Source organism: Glycine soja, chromosome 14 (assembly GCF_004193775.1).
Source record: "Glycine soja cultivar W05 chromosome 14, ASM419377v2, whole genome shotgun sequence".
Classification (NCBI taxonomy): Eukaryota; Viridiplantae; Streptophyta; class Magnoliopsida; order Fabales; family Fabaceae; genus Glycine; species Glycine soja.
This window is the reverse complement of record NC_041015.1, coordinates 9,192,055-9,197,489: the sequence shown is the minus strand read 5'-3', so window position 1 is coordinate 9,197,489 and position 5,435 is coordinate 9,192,055. Positions and strand designations below refer to the sequence as shown.

The following is a 5,435-nucleotide window of genomic DNA, read 5'->3' as shown; positions in this document are numbered from 1 at the left end:
CCATTAATACTGCACCACAAAAATTATGTGTTTAGTTTAAAAAATTAATATTGTCTTCTAAAGAAAAAAGTCTTCCTACTTATTCATTTTCAAATATATTTAAATAAAGATTATATTAATACCAAATTCTGGTCCTAAGGCTTGTCAAAATACACTCAGGATTGTAATTTCAACATCTCAATTAAAAAATCTAAAAAATTATATCATGACAAAAAATAATTACGAAAGATTAAACATAGATAATATTTTTTAAACGCACCTACATAATACTATCGATAATTTTTTTATAACAAATGACATTAATTTATTTTTACACTAGAAATAAATACAAAAAATTAAAAACATATACTATTTTTTAAATGCACATAACTTAGTACTATCTATAAATTTTTTATGACAAATAAGATTGAATTAATTTTATATTATAAATAACTAAAAAAAATTATACACATAATTTTTTTTTATAACAAATGACATTAATTTATTTTTACACTACAAATAACTACAAAAAATTAAAAACAAATACTCTTTTTTAAATGGATGTAACCTAATATTATCTATAATTTTTTTTAAAACAAATGACATTAATTTATTTTTACATTACAAATAATTATGAAAATTTTAACACAAATATTTTTTTAACGCACCTACGTTATACTATGTATAATTTCTTTTATAACAGATAACATTATGAAAATTTAAACTCAAATATTATTTTAACACTACAATGTATCAAAAATTAAATACCTATAATATTTTATAAACGCACTTATCTAATATTATCTACACTTTTTTATAACAAATAAAATTAATTTATTAAAACACTAGTCATACACAAATTAAACACGCCTCCCTAATATTATCTACTTTTTTTAAACACATCTACCTACTACTATCTATAACAAATAACATTACATCATTTTTACACTATAAAATACTTCGAAAAATTAAATGCATCTATCTAATAGTAACTAAAATAATTACTAAGTAAAACAATTACTATCTACAATTCAATAATAATAATATGAAAATTTACAATTCAATAATAATAATATGAAAATTTAAATTCAATGATAATAATATGAAAATTTAAGTGATACCTGATTGAAGCTCTCAATAACCTCAAGCAATGGTATGGTAGATAATGTAGGTGTAACCACTCCTATTTAAAGGCAAACTGCCTTCCCCTAAAAAAAAAAGCTTTTGAACCCCTCCAATTTTTTCTTCTACAGTAAAATAAATAAAAAGCATTCTGAGACCCTTGAACCATCTTCAATTTTTTTCTTCTACAACCATAACCCTATACCTGAAACCCTACAAAAACTACAAAGCATACAGCATGCATGAACCCCTGCTACACTGCGCTGAATCCCTATTTCCTCTACAATTTGGAACACGCCAGTCCTACTGGTGGTATCAATGAGCAAAAACGCCAGGCCCATTGGCAGAATCAGTGCAACCTGGATGCATGCTGCATGGGTCATTGGCTGGATGGATGACATGGATGGATGACATGAATGGATGACATGTGTATCCCGCCAGTGTCAGCAGCGGAATCTTTTGATTGGTAACCGCTTTTCCCAATGACAGAATTAGTACATGTATGTTCTACCAGTACCAATAGTGGAACACCTTTAAAAAAAGAACCCCCTTTAGAATAAATTTGCAAAGAGATCCTTGGAGGGAAAAAGTTTCTAAAACCGCCCCTTTTACGTCATTTTGCCCACTTTCTGATCTCTCTGCTTCCGTTCGTTCTTTCCTAACGACGACATTCTCATTTCTCATTTTATTCTTCTTCATTTCAGTGCCCACACAGTCTACATCTTCGTAATTCCCTTTTCCCGAAACTAAATTATAACTCAAAAAATAGAAAATAAGACAACAGATTTAATATTTCTATTTTGGTTCACCGTGTTCTCCATGTTTCTAATTGAGGTTTCTTCTCGCTCTATTTTTTTCCCGTTTTCCACTGCTTTCAACAATTATTTACATCTTCAATTGCAATTCTTATATTCTTCTTCAATTCTCAGGATCTCTGCTCCCTCCCGCGCGTCTTCTCGGGTTCGTTTGTCGTTAATCTTAGAGAATTGAAGTTCTAATTCAACTTTTACAATTCCAAAGCGATTTATATTTATCGGCAAACATGGTCTTAAAACGGAGTTGTATTATGGTGAGTGAAAAAACATGATTTTATATTACTTACAATTACAACAAAAAATGTGACTAATACGGTCACAATTGTAATTATGATACGGAAAGTTAAAATATTTTGTTTTGATGTTACAGACACAGTTATGATTGTAGACTGTTATTCAAAATCATGTAGATGCAAATATTGATTTGTTAATTTTTATTAGAAATATTAGTTGAAAAATTAGGAACTCTTTCTTCTCTCTTCATTTTTTTTTTCTGATACTAAATCAATCTTATATATCCACTTGAAAGGGATTCTAAAGTCTAAACAAATTAAATTCAGATCAGATCATTTCCCTGCATGAAGTTAACAACTCTAATTTTACTTTATTTTATTGAAACAGAATCGCTTAATTTGAAGTCTGTACGCGAATCCTTTACGAGCTCGAGCTGTGATAGAACGGAGTTGGAGCAATGCCGCGGTTCAGGGGAATCGCGATCCCACTGGTTGGAAAATCGCGGCGGTTTCTGCTGTCGGACGCCGACGTTTTCGCGGCGGCGAAGGCGTTCGCGGCGGGGGTGATTTTGGCGACGGGGTTCGTGCACATGCTGAGGGACTCGTGGGATGCGCTTAAGGATCCGTGCTTGGGGACAGACTCGCGCGCGTGGGCGAAGTTTCCCTTCACCGGTTTCTTCGCCATGGTGTCGACGTTGTTCACTCTTTTCGTTGACTTTGTGGCGACGGAATATTACGAGTACAGAGAGGCGCGTGGACGCGTGGAGCATGGGAAGGTTGTTGATTATGAGGGTAGTGACGAGGCGACGTTGTTGGAAACGTGAATCGTGGATGTTGGGCAAGAGGGAAGAGACTCCCACTCTCACCACCGCGATGATGTGGAAAATACTGTTGTTCGTCACGTCGTCGTTTCACAGGTAATATGATATCCCTTGTTTTGCTTATGTCATGTCATGGAGTGTTTGATTTGATATTAAAAAATTAATTTTTGAGTGTAAAATTAATTTTCGATATATTTTTATATATTTAATTATAGAAGAAAATTTCAAAAATGATTTTAGATTGAATCAATAACTTTGAATAGTTTTTCATATTAATCTAAAATTTTATACTAAATTTTATTTATAATCTAATTTTTTTAATAAAATATCTAAACATTAATCATATTATTTTAAAATTAATTTCAACTAAGATTAATTTTATTAATATCTACTCAAACAAACTTAATTTCTTACCATTAGTTTTTGGTTTTGATGAAATTGATGAAAAATATTTTTTTTTTACTATTTAATGTGAGTTTCATACTCTTTATAGTAAGATATTTAAGTCAATTTCTAATTTGATTGTTTGGTGATCAATTTTTTATAGTAATTTTAGTGTTTTTAATCATTCTAAAACATTAACTTTTTTATATTTAATCTTTTCTTAAATATTTATTAGATTTCTTTTATAATCTTTTTTATTTTTGGTGAATTTTATTATTTTATTATTTATTTAATTTTATATTTTTTAGCTACTTTAACATATAATATTATTAAATACTTATATACTTATGATTCAATTGACTAATTTTTAATTTTTCAACTAACTTTCTTAACTTTCAGTTAATTTTATCAAACATAATTTTTAATTCAAATAAATTTCTCAATTGTTCTTCTTTCATACCATACTGCGTAACCAAATCATACATTAATTTTAATAATTTTTGTGATTTTATGAAAACTGTTCAATAATGATTGGACTCGTTATAGTTTCTCTGAATATTTGTTGAAGTTGAGTGTGATTGGGTGATGAAGAGAGACTGTATGTTACGTCAGATTTTCTTATTGATATTTGGAAATTTATTTGCATATGTTTTTTTAGAATTATAAATAACCTACTTTCCATCACCAATTTACAATATCAACCAATATCTTGTTTCTACAAAATTGGTTTTTCAACCAAAATTTTAATGTGCAAACATATATTTAAGAATAATTAAGTTAATATGTTACAAAATTGAGTTTACTATTTAAATTAAGTTTGGAACACCCCAAACAGAAAAACCAAACATATTCATTGTCACCAATTATTCATTGGTCATTACGTGCAAGCATCGCTTGGTCTTTAAGGGGATCGAGTGCTAAAGTACGTCCACCCGTTTTTGTTTACTTTTTGAAAACAATGGAAAATGGATGGACAAAGCCGTGTCAAACAGAATCAATTATCGTTGGGCTGAACTAATTTTGTTTGAGGCTTCGAAAATGGACTCATTATTGTCGTTTTTAAATTTAAACCAAATAAAGATATATTCTTAGCACTTCTCATTTAGTATCTATTGCCCGTAAGACTTTTGAAATAAAAAGGAAGCGTGAAGATTGCTTAAAGTATTGTTGATTAATAATAGCACACAAATAAAAAATTATGCAAATTTCTGATATCCAACTTGTATGTAGGTATTGGAACTTGGGATTGTATCACATTCGATGATAATTGGGTTATCTCTAGGAGTTTCACAAAGCCCTTGTACCATGAAAGCCCTGATTGTGGCATTATCCTTCCATCAGTTCTTTGAGGGATTTGTACTAGGTGGTTGCATCTCCCAAACTCAATTCAAAACCTTATCAGCAACAATAATGTCATGTTTTTTTGCACTAACAACGCCACTTGGTGTTGCTTCAGTTTTTAACCCTTACAGTCCAGGAGCACTCATCACTGAAGGCATCTTGGACTCCTTATCAGCTGGGATTTTAGTGTATATGGCTTTAGTGGACTTAATAGCTGCAGATTTTCTTAGCAAGAAAATGCCTTGTAACTTTAGGCTTCAGATAATATGTTACTGTCTGCTTTTCCTTGGGGCTGGATTGATGTCTTCCCTCGCAATTTGGGCATGATCCTTTCCAATGTTCTTGTACATTAATTTCCAATGTTAGTATTAATTAGTATTACCTCCATTTGTTTTTATAAGATTAAACTATAACTTTTTTTTTTTTTTTATATACAAATAAGAATGGAGATAGTATATAACTTGATTGTTTTTAGCGTTGTCATATTCATTTCTGTAACTACTAGTAATTAACTCAAGAAAAATATAGAGGCTACTCGATCAAGATAGATTGCTACGAAGGGTGTGCTGTCAATTAAAGCATAATATCATATGTAGTTCCAATGGTACCCCTACTCAAAATGTCAATGCTCTCATTGTATAATTTTAAGCTTACAACTGCACAATTAATATGATACGAGGCCTCCCTCTAAATGAAACAGACTTAAATTTGCTTTTAGTTTCTTAAATTTGAGATATTTT

The 5,435-nt window shown here is 30.2% G+C and overlaps 1 pseudogene; it reads left to right on the top strand.

The window, feature by feature from the left end:
- The first annotated feature begins 1,719 nt into the window (after positions 1-1,719).
- LOC114384610 lies at positions 1,720-5,095 on the top strand (annotated as a pseudogene).
- The last annotated feature ends 340 nt before the right edge of the window (positions 5,096-5,435 follow it).